This window comes from Idiotropiscis lumnitzeri, chromosome 12 (assembly GCF_059441095.1).
Source record: "Idiotropiscis lumnitzeri isolate Australia: NSW breed Sydney's pygmy pipehorse chromosome 12, RoL_Ilum_1.0, whole genome shotgun sequence".
In the NCBI taxonomy this organism is placed as follows: Eukaryota; Metazoa; Chordata; class Actinopteri; order Syngnathiformes; family Syngnathidae; genus Idiotropiscis; species Idiotropiscis lumnitzeri.
This window is the reverse complement of record NC_142402.1, coordinates 5,158,621-5,170,785: the sequence shown is the minus strand read 5'-3', so window position 1 is coordinate 5,170,785 and position 12,165 is coordinate 5,158,621. Positions and strand designations below refer to the sequence as shown.

Here is a 12,165-nt window from a genome sequence, read left to right as displayed (position 1 = left end):
CTTGATTTCAAATGAACGTGAATGCATGCAGTAGCCAGGATGAAACATAACTAAGACAAAAAGGAGATGAATGAACACAGCATCAAAGAGCAGTGTGGGGTTCTTATGTCTCTTTACTATAATTTATCTGAGTGTGTTGACATATCAACCTCCCAGAGAAAAATACATCCCTCTCCCATTGAGTGTAATCCTGCAATCCGTCACCCTCATATTCTCGGCTGCCAGGACCTCCCCCGCATCTTTGCTTTGACTCCAACGCTATTGTCCCATAAATGGAAGCGGTGCCTGCCCAGTCGTTCTCTGTTTTTAGCATCCCACCAACTCAATTTGTGGAGCTCTATATGGAGCTCTAACCTGTCTTATTTCTACTGGAGTGAATATAAGGATGACATTGAAGCTGCAACAGCATCGCTATCAGAGCCGTACACGTTTTGCTTAATTAAACAGTGCTTCTCAAAAATCATTCTGAACAACCTTCAAGACAACTGCTTTTGGCGCATCATAATGGCACTTGATTGGGCCATCTAACTGTGTTTCTTCATTAATAATAATGATACACGTTCACCTTTGAAATCATTTTTAGACAACATCCCAAAAGACAGTTAATAATATGTCCTAAAATATGTTCTGCAAATTAGGTTTCGTATTTGTTTTACCACAGAGTATCACTGTTCACCACCCTATGTCAAGATATTGGTCAATTACTTGCTTTTTTACCATAAATCTACAGTATCAAAGTTTTAAAAATGTCTTGATTTTTTTTGACGATGCCAAGGTAATGGCTCAACACTTATCCTGTAAACCACTAATTTTGAAGATGACTTCTCCCTATGCAAGTGATGTGTGAGGCGGCATGGCCATTGAGACCATGTCGAAGTATCCTTGAGCATGATACTGAACCCCAATTTGCTCCTGATAGTATGTCGTCAGTAGTTAGATGACGTAATAGTGTGAAGCGCTTTGAGTACTGTAGGTAGAAAAGCGCTATACAAGTGACAGTATGGCACATAATATGTGAGCATAAGAGAGTAAAGGAAAAATTGAAGAAAATAAGTCGACTGGCTTCTTATCATTTCAATGAAGCCACTCAATTCTGCACGAAGACTGACATGACCTTGGACCGCAGCATCTGCAAGCATCTGGAAATGGGATGCAGGACACTGACAACGCATAGCAACACAAAGATGCGAGAGTAAATAGACACTAATCATACAATGAAACAGATGGTGAAGCTACAAGGCAAAAGACGGGCTTAGCTGATGAGATCAGGTGAAATAAAGGCAGATGCAGGAAAAATAACAAGACACCAATACTGTAACTAATACCTGAATCTGTATTTCACGTACTTTTAATGCTGGAATAAAATGTTTGTTTCCTCACTCTTCTTGGGCCAAACTCTACAAATCTGATGGGATAAACATTTCTCTAAAGCTAACAGAAATTATAAAGACTTTTGAAGTGGGCTTTCAGCTCCTGCCTCAACTCTAAATATGGTTGCCAGTAAAAATGTGGAAATGGGCATGCATGGATATTTCATAGTTTAAACAGTAATGGCATAAAACAGAGCTGTAGTAGCATTTATGCTTTCTAACATTTACTGAATCCAGCGGAGTCACATTTGTGACTAAAGCCATGTGCCTAAAATCCACATTTTTGCACATCCACGTGAGGTGGGTTTATCACCAAATTGTTGGCTAATAACATTTAAAATAACAAAATATATCAAAAACTGATTTTATAAGCGATTACTAAAACACAGTCGATAGGAAGCATCGCATTATATTGAAGGATAAGGCTCAAAAGTTTCGACTGGAATCTTATGCTGCAAATGAAAGAATCAATAGAACATCTCCACTCACAACAACAATTGGAAACAAAATTAAATTGCTATCAGCACATACCCGAATAATGGATGGAAGTGGCTCCTGCCAGCACAAACTTGTACACTGCAAAACTGTAGACTTTCTAAATGCACTATAGAGTATGTTCACTTGCTCCTGGCAAGTAGTGCAATACTTAGTTTTAAAGTGAAAAAAAAAAAAAAAAAACAATAGCAATGGACCTGACCTCACCAACACGAAATTACAATGAAACGATGAAAGCCTTTTCTATTTAATGAACAAGATTTGTCCATTTTCCTCTCTCTCAATGGCTAGTTTATGACTAATACCCTCCCACCCATTGGAGCCGAGCAGAGCACCATCAGGCTTTTCTTCACTTCTTCTACTCTTCCAGATTAATACACTTTGTTTGTTGGAGAGACGGACGACGAATGAATGATCTTTTTCATTTTTTTCTAGTCTCTACACCTTTTGTTTTGATCTTTTTTTTTTTTTTTTTTAATTATTACTTTTTTGGGACTGTTTTCTATTCTAAAATTTTTGAAAGCAGCAATTCGTCAATCTCCACTGGAGATAGCGGCAGTCATCATCTCAGGGTGACTAAACGCAACTGGCTTTGTGCATCACTTGCACTCTTCTCATTAAAAGGCTTTCACTGCTCGAGGGACGTGTGTGTCAGCTAGAGCGGAATAATGCGTTAACCAAAGATGGTGAAGTTAGCATGGGTTGTAGCCAACCTGCTAGTTGTTTAGCATTGGCCTTGAGCGGCTGGCTAATTGTGATGAGCCGGTGAAAACGGTTAACAGATTTAGCTCGTTTGCTAGTTCCATTCCACCTTAGTATTCTGGCTCCTGCACTTTAGTTATAAGTGACTCCATTACCTTTAACGTTAATCTTGACATTCCAGCCACAATAATCTGTGTTTCTGGTGCCAGAGCACCCAACATTGAAGATAACCGTAGGGAGCTGGAGTGCAAGAGTTATAGACAGCAGCGCAGGGCAAAAACCACAAGCTTCGGATATGGTGATACACACACACATGATACTAGGATAAGGCAATCAGCGATCACAAAGAAGAACATAGCAAGGACTTGTGATCCTCCCAGAAAGATGAGCAATTCTGGCCCCTTTGTAGATAATTGGCTTAATGACTACGTGGATGCCAATGATAGTTTTGACGTTGACCACTCTATTGAGTTGCTAAAGGGACTAATGATCTTCTCCTTGCTATGAACTCCGACACCTCATCAAAACTACTCTTACTTGATCTTAGCGCTGCTTTTGACACCGTCGATCTTAACATACTATTAAAACGCCTTGAAACGTGTGTTGGTTTTTCAGGCTCACCACTTTCTTGATTTAATTCTTACCTCACAGAGAAGACGCACCGTGTAATTCATGGCAATGCTGAGTTTTGTAATGTTACATGTGGAGTCCCCTAGGAATCAGTACTTGGAACTCTAATTGTTGAACATCTACATGCTTCCACTTGGTGATATTATACATCAATTTGATTGACTTTCACATGTAGTTTCGTATGGCTACACCTCTATTTGTAGCTCCTCAATCCATTCCTTGTATTCTGTGCCCGCTTCATGAATGGTGGCATATCCTCCAGCTATTGATGTTATCGGACAGTGCAGGACAAGGTGGTCCATATCCTGCGGGTGATTGTGGCATAGTGGGCAAAGGGGGCTGTCGAGATATCCCCATCTGTGGTGGTTTGCAGCGGTGCGGCTGTGACCTGACCTGGTTCTATTGCAGTAAGTCCACTGCTTCCTGGTCAGGGAGGAGAAACCTGGGAGCTCGAGGCTGGGGTCAGCGACTAAGTGTCTCCCTCGTGTGTCAGAGTTTAACCACTCTGACCTCCAGGCTTCGTTGATTGAGAAGTCTAGCTTTTCGCTCCGGTAGAAGGGTCTTCTTGAGGACAGCCTATTCGTTAGGGGGGCGTCCTTTATTACTTTCCGGAGTGGTGTATCAGCTTCCGTTATTCGGATGCGTTGGTGTTGCCTTTGCGTTGCCTGTTCGCGTCGGAGGGAGGGAGGTGGTATAGATGACATGACGGGCAACCAAGGAAGCGGTGTGGACCTTAGAGATCCGCTGATGATGCGCATTGCTTGGTTCAGCTGGACGTCCACTTTATTGACGTGTGCACTCCGCCCCCAAACAGATGCGCAATACTCAGCTGCGCTGTAGCACAGGGCTATTGCAGAAGTTCTGAGCACTGCCTGGGAGGCACCCCAAGTTGTCCCTGCTAATTTCCCTATAAGGCCATTTCGCTCTCTCAGTTTTGCGGCTGTGCCTCTCAAATGTTCTTTATGGGTTAGAGACCTATCTAGTGTCACGCCCAAGTATTTTGGGTGCGCGTCTGTAGGAAGAGAACTCCCATTCAGTTTCACGTCCAGACCACGCCTCGCCTGGCGGTTGTTTAGGTGGAAGATGGAAGTCACAGTCTTCATTTGATTCATTTTCAGGTACCACCTCTGAAAGTAGGAGTGCATTGCGTCCACATCACGTGTCAGCGTCTCCTCCAACACTTCAAATCTGGCAGCTTGCGTGGCTATTGCTAGGTCATCGGCTTAGCCGAATTTCTGAGATTCTGTTCGCGGGTAGTCAGATATGTATAGGTTAAACAATGTTGGCGCCAACACAGATCCTTGTGGGACCCCGTTTTTGATTGTGTGTGTCCCGCTGGTGTCCGGTCCAAGTTGTACAAAGTAGGACCTCTTTCCAGTCATCTTACTCAGCAGCCTTAGCGTCTTCCTGCATTTGATCAGCCTAGCGGTCTTTGTCATAAGTCCCTCGTGCCAAACCGTGTCGTATGCGGCAGACAAGTCAACAAACAGCGCGCCTGTTTTGGTTTCATTTTCATACCCGGACTCTATATAGGAGGTGAGCGCAAGCACCTGTTCTGTGGTGTCTCTGTTAGCCCTAAAACCTGCCTGTTCGAGGGGTACATGCGGTTCCAAAACAGGTTGTACTCTAGCTAGCAGAACTCTCTCGAGCAATTTGAATCCGCAACACAGCAAGGCTATGGGTCTATAGCTAGCCGGGTCGTCTCCTTTTTTTCCTGGTTTTAAGATGGCGATAATCTTTGCTCGACTCCAGGCATCAGGCAGGCTATGTCCGTCTATGATGTCAGAGAGTGCCCTTGCCATCCAGTTGACTGCGTGGCTGCCCAAGTGAGTCAGCATGTCAGGGAACACATTATTCAAGGGACATTGTTCAGCATCATAATATACATTAAATGTTGCCCACTCGGCATTCATTGCAGCCTGATCATTCTGGAAGAGGGATTTCTTCAATTTGTGGTCCCTTGTGCAGGTTTCTATTTTTTTATTTTAATTTTTTTACTTTTTCTTTGCCCTCCTGGGGGTTAAGATCAGGGGATGTCATTGATATTTGTGAAATGTGGGCATGTGATTCTCTTTGAGACATTCCAGTGATTAAGGGCTATATAAATAAATTTGACTTGACTTTGACGAGCCATTGCTCAATTACAGCGAGTCTACGTCTCATGTTTCACATACGAGTGACCTAATTTGTTTCCAAAATTTACCCAAAACACATACCAGCTTCGGCCATTCGGCCTTGCAGATTCACTTTTGGTATGGATCATGACATTGATATTTCAAATCCACATTTAAGTAAAAATAGAACTGAATAACATAGAAGAAGGAGAACATGGAATAGTCCTCTTCTGTTGTACCCAGGAACTCAACGTGTGTGTGCAAAATGCAAACAGATTTGGTTATGATCGTGATAAAGCTCTGAAAGCCAAACAGCAATGTCTCAGTGGCCTTCTTCCATCAAATCCTCCTGCATTCATTTTTCATCGCAGCTTGTGTCTTGTGCTTATATTTAAATACAAGTAGACTTGTTTCTTCAAATTTGATCAAACTTTGATGATTCCCTGACTCCATGCCTGCTGTTACACAGAATATACCTGTCTTTGAATGCATGTGACAAACTGTGTTCCTTTTATGATATTTTTAGCAAAAGTACTACAATCCTAAATTTTTACGACAAACAGCACAAAGTTAATCTCCTGACAAAACCTATCACATCAACAGAACAAAAACACCTTGAAATTACATTTTTTCCCTCTTCAGTACTGCATCTTTTTTCAAGATATATGGAAAGAAAAACAGTTGGCAAAATTTAGCTACTGTCAAAAACAGTCAAATAATGCACGGAAGAGCGGTTCAATGCTATAATGTGACTCACAAAACAATTTCCGAATAAATGGTGCAACGGAATCCCTTGAGTGCGACAGAGAAAGCACAGCCTACCCACCAACATCAGATAAATCTGCCAGAAATCTGTGTCCAATTAAATTCTGTCTATATCTTGCAAGTTGTAAAGAAGTAACGCTGCGTGAAGCAAATGAAGAAAAAGAAAAAGAAGTAGGTGATTTGGCTTCACTTTCCAATTTAGTAAGAGACGGCGGAATTGTTCAGCATCATTACCACCATTATATCACACACCTGAGCCCTGCGCGCCATGAGATGAATAGTCCCAGCTTGGTGGAAATCCATTTTACAACAACAAGATTGTTGAACTCAAATGGCCTCAATCACTTCGGCTCAGCATACCACAAGATGACGTTTGCTCTCTGTGCAAGTCGTCACAATTCTAGAATTTGCCGGCGAAAAATGCAGCAATACAAATCTCAGCCTACCATAAACACTGTGGAAAAAGGGCTGAAAGATAAAATCTTGGAAATCAAACCATCATTATCCAAGGCATCCCACAGGAAAAATGCGTGACTCAGAGATCATCAAAAACATTCTACTTCAAAATATTTTTTTTGTTGTTGTTGCTGTGATAACGCCACCAAATGACAACTGAACTATGCACTGAACTGATGGCAATGCAGTAAAGGGCTGCTCACTCTTTTACTGTGTGGCTAAAGGGACAACGCATGATGTCAATGTCATTAATAAAAAATAAAAAAAGAAGACGAAAACGTATCTTCTAATCTTTTTTTGGGCCTAACTTGGAGATTCACCTCACAGTCACTTAAGAATTATTTTTTAAGTGCAGTTTGCGACGATTAATTAGGTATTTGTTCTATTTTTTTCACATTAGAAAACACTACAAATTATAAATAGAGAATTAAACCAATAACTGTAAATTGAGTATAAACTTTATGATGGCATCACTATGACTGTAATAAACTATTTTAATTGACCTGAAAATATATTTTAACAAATTAGAAATCAGCCACAAAGTGGAATTGTGTCTCTTTCATACATAAAAAGGTCACACTTAACTACAAATCCGAACAAAGCATCATTTTAGATAATTTTACACAGATGTTGGTTCGCTTCATCTTCTGGTATATGTTGACATGGACAGTAATAACCTATGTTGACATCAGCCACATTTGGCAGACACTTTATGAAACTAAAGCACTGGTACAACAACAAAGCAAATTTTAAAGCAATTAAAAGAGTTAATTTCTTTTCACGATAATTGAATTTTTATTCAACAGTACAATAAATGTAGAAAAATCAATCACCAATATGCTTTAGTGTACCGTAAGCGTATTTACTTCTAGGTAAGTGGCATGCCATTGCTGAATGATTGAAGAGCACCTGGAGCAAAGTCGTTCGTCGGTACATGGTGTATAAACTGCGATATTGAGAATAAACTCCAGCCAGCTTGAAGCTATAAATCACCACCACCTGCATCTGTATGCTGAACAGAACAGTCTGAAGCAATGACGCACTCTTTCAGCTGTCTAGCACCCATCTCTGTAACACCTGCCACCTTATTAAATTCATTTTACAAATTAATTTACAACTCTCCATAATGTAATTTTTACCTCCTTTGTGTAGTTTGTTTCGTCAGGTGTGAACCTAATAATCAAAGTCTGTTGGGGAACAATTCAACTGGTACGAGTCTAGATCCAACCGAACAAAGTGTATGATGATGGGTTCTGACTATTCCGAGACAGAAGCCCCTAAATTAAACATCTCTCTGAAGAAACAATTAAAACAAGTGAAATCAAACCATTGGTGGCCACTATAGATCAAACTATGTCATGCACAATGCATAGAAACAATATTGTGATAAGACACGTCATGAACACGAATGAATCCTTCTGACAGATGTCTTTAAGTGTTATTTGGTAAATTGTCACTTTTGATGCAAAGTTGACATTGACCAAAATATCAAAAGTTTACCAAATGACACTTAATGACATGTGTCATAAGGATTCATTCATGTTCACAACAGCAGTCATGTCAGGATTGTGCCAGTCTTATGAACAAACTTCAAATGAAGCATTACCGAAATTTCTCACTGATTAGAAGCAATGCCCATTTGATTTCATTAGAATACCGAAAACTCACACCGGGGTCTTTAGTTATATGCCATTTGGACTTTTGTTGCAAGTTTGTGGCCCGGATAAAAAAAAAACAAAAAAAAAAAACATAAAAGGAAATTGACAAAGAAAATTGGTTCGCTAGTTAAGCTACGGTGAGCCCTTTTTTGAACTGGCGTGTAATGTAGCGTTGCCATTACATAAAATCTGGACCTCTGACAGATCTTTCAGCCTGTTCTCTGAACTACAGCCCACCTCTAACAGACATGGCCTTCATACACAACATGCTTCCAAAACACTTTAATTTAGATTGAGCCATCTTACGCTGGAAAAAGTTACCTCCACAAATGATGTTAATGAGCAGACATGTTACCTTTAAATCAAACCTAAAAAAAAATATGTAATGGTGAAATTGTTGATATTTGCTTGTCTGGATTTTCTGTGTGTTCTGAATTAAACATAATTTGCCGAATGTTCAACTGACTCTGCTTTGCAAGTTTACCAATTGTCATGATTAAACTTTAATATTAATTTTGAGTGGACGCCAGGAATTAATGTCTCTGTACTGGTAGAGACTAATGGGGAAACATAAATGAATGAACAAACAAACTGGCAAATCAACCAATTGAGGTGAACCCAGTAAGACCCAACATTTGTAATATTACATCACCTTTACGATGTTTAAAATAGGGTATGCAATTGTTTTTGTTGTTTTTCTCCAAACCATATTTGCATAGTTGCAAGGGCCCCATAATTTGTCCTCACAATGCTGTTGGTTGGAAGAAGTATTAAAAGGTCGGATCATCAATGCATGAACTCATACAGTCTGCAAATCTCCCGAGGGGCTCATCTCCTGGGCTGTTCAAGATTCAAGTCTGAAGAATTCCTTGACATTTTATTTTGTGTTCACTGTAATGTCTAGAATATGTATGCAATAAGTCATTTTGAAAAAAATTGTCAATGCTGCATACCTGCCACGTTGGGACTTAGTGGTAGCCAAATAGTTTGTACTCCCGACACATTACTTAAGGCCTCTGCACTTCTTAAATGCTTATATATTGAAAGAAATGTAGCAGAAATTGAAAATTTTTGATGGTTCAGTGTATTTATGTTCGAAACGTGCTTTTCTGTTAAAGGTTGCTAAGGTTAGACCATAATTTATTCATGAATATTGAAATATACATTTGAGGCGTTTGAAATTCCATGAAGTATTTGAAACACTGTATTTGTAGTTGTTATAGTTTCTATCTGATCCTTGACTATTTTCTTGAGTGTTTACCAAAATAGGAAACGGAAAAACAGGATTAAAATTGTTCAGGGACAGGAGGGAATGGTCATGAATGTGAACCTGTAACTGCTTTTGGGGAGAGCATAAGTTCAGAGTATAATATGCCCTCAGACACCATTGTGCAGATATATTGGAATTTTGAATGATGTTAATTAGCAATTTGGAATGGTCAGACTCGGATTACTGCTCCGGTAACATTCCAGGAGGTTGAGGTTGCAAGCTCTCTCATTCTGATGCATGTAACACCAAAGAGAGGGCGACCATCTTCAGGTAGAAAGATGGTGACATTGTTGAGTCCTGCAGCCAAGAGGTCAGTGGAGCCCCCAATGGATGTTTGCAAAGACATGGTTGCACATTTCCCAGGGAAGACCAAGAGAGGACAGACACCGTGTTCAGGGATATACATCCACACTGTGCAGCAAGTGCAACGCTCGCCTCTGCTTTTCAGAGGGGAAAAAAATGATTTGTGGACTATCACAGCAAATGAACATTGTTAAAAAGGTGTGCATAATGTAAACATTTGATTTTGTGTGGTTTGAAAGCATTAATATCGTCATAAAATATGATTATGATAATTGTGTGATTTTTACTCATACTATAGAGATGCTTTTAAGGTGCTAAATTAACAATCCATAGTGCATGTAAATGCTTTAATGTTCTGTATATCAGAAGTGGCAGTGACTCAAACTCAGACTTTCTGCTACCACTAAGTCCCAACGTTGCAAGAAAACAACATTTTCCTAAAATGTCTCCAAAAATCAATCAGAGCCCTTCTACAACAATAGTTGGGGCTGACAGGGTTAATATGAAATTGTATCATAATGATGTATCGACACGTAAGTCGATGAAACCCATGACCCACGCATGTGTTCTAGTTATTCATTTATTAGGTTGGCATGTCCTTTGATATGCTCACAATTTCCCCTTGTAGCTTGTCCAGACATTTAAGCACCTCATCAACAAAGGCCAACGTTATATGTCTTAGTCCTGCTTAACTGACTACTCAATACTGCACACTTCTGTCCCATTTACTTTTTTACCTCCACTGCTGAGAAATAATTAAAAAAAGAGCAATGCTTTGTTGTGAGCCATTTGGTGTGCGTGAAAGGGAACAGAAACAGAGGGAAATGCACCAAGTGATCAAATTCTTTCAGACTGCAGAAAGCAATCTAAGTTTAAAAGTATGCAAAACACTTATTGTGTTTATTGGTTACTCCAAAGTTTCTACAGAACGCGGGTAACGCTAAAACAATTGCCACCTCACCTAACGTCCAACCTGACGTGATTGCTTGTTACCTAAGCCCTCAACACATCATGTCATTTTCAGTCGATCGTAAGTGCAAAATCTCTTTTTGAAGGTATTAATTGTACATGAAAAATATTGATGTATTATAGAAAAAATATTAACTTTTTACAGCTGAAAATTGCACAATTTGTAAAGTATCCCTTTAAACATGAACTACACTAATTTTGACACCCTGAAGGATGGATTTGCATCTCATTGATCATCAGAATTCGGGTTTGTCTCCCAACTGGTATCATTGGCACTGTAAAGTAGAGGGTGACACCAGAGTTGATTTTGACTCCCGTTTTATCCCAATCCCACAGAAAAAAAAATTCCAACCCCCGTTCCGCTCCCGTTCAGAATAACTCCTCCCGATCCCATTTTTTTAGGTCACCTTAACAACATTAAAAATGGCTGTAAATCTGTGCAATATATATTTTTTCCTGCTGGATAATCCTCCTCCCATGAACATTTGTTCCATCCACAATCCTGTGAATATTGGTCACGTTGACTCCAATCCCGTGGGAATCACTCGAGATTCCTATGACCGGTGGGATTCCCGAAAAAGTGTCACCCACAAGGGCTGGCACCTTCAAAACTTTTCCTCGAGAGGCGCTGTCCTGCCTGATTTCCATCTTAATTGAGCAGATAATCAGAAAGGGCTGCAGAAACTGGATAAGATCCTGATCATTTAAATGAGGTGCTTTGCACGATGGAGAGATGAAAAAACAGGCAGGACAGCGGAGTTCGAGGAGCAGGCTGGAAGACCCCTGGTCTAATGTAAAGAGACAAATAAAAATAAAACAACGGCAGTAAATGTTAACGATCACAATGAAATCTAAATACGACATCAGTGGTGCTGAAGTAAATCCGATGTTACAGCTGCCTTTAAAACCTTGGCATCTATACCAAATAATATAATTTATTCATGATTTATTTTACTCTTGTCATTTTGCTGTTTAGGTTTGTGAAGTTGTTTATGTGCATTTTGTCTGCTCTTGTGTTTTGTTTTCTAGTGTTTATTCCATGTAAAAACGGGGATATTAGCTATACTGTCAGGCATTTGAAAATGATTGTAAACAGAGTCAAAAATGGGTATAGCCACAAAATTTGAATTGGGCACTCAGAGTTGCAGTGCAAATCCAGGTTTAGATGGAAATTGGTGTTTTTGATCACTGTACGTTAAGAGTATATGGCAGTTGGCACAGTTAGATCAAAGAAATGAACACTGCCTTCTATGATGCAAGACAATGATGCTAAAAACCAACCCTCCATATGTCTGAAAGTGACCCTGATATAGCTTCTAGTGAATGAGGCAAAGTTTGGCGAGACATGGTCGAACGCAGACATCAGATAAAACAACTAGGAAGTGTTTAGCCTCAGAATCAGTGTATTTTGTCTAAAGCTCATGATGCATGGC

At 39.9% G+C, this 12,165-nt stretch overlaps 1 protein-coding gene and 1 pseudogene across 1 annotated transcript in view; one reads left to right on the top strand and one right to left on the bottom strand.

Moving 5' to 3' along the window:
* brinp2 (BMP/retinoic acid inducible neural specific 2) overlaps positions 1–12,165 on the bottom strand; it is a 194,799-nt gene that overhangs the window by 37,134 nt on the left and 145,500 nt on the right. The window lies entirely within an intron of this gene.
* On the top strand, positions 2,452–3,074 carry LOC148325593 (uncharacterized; annotated as a pseudogene).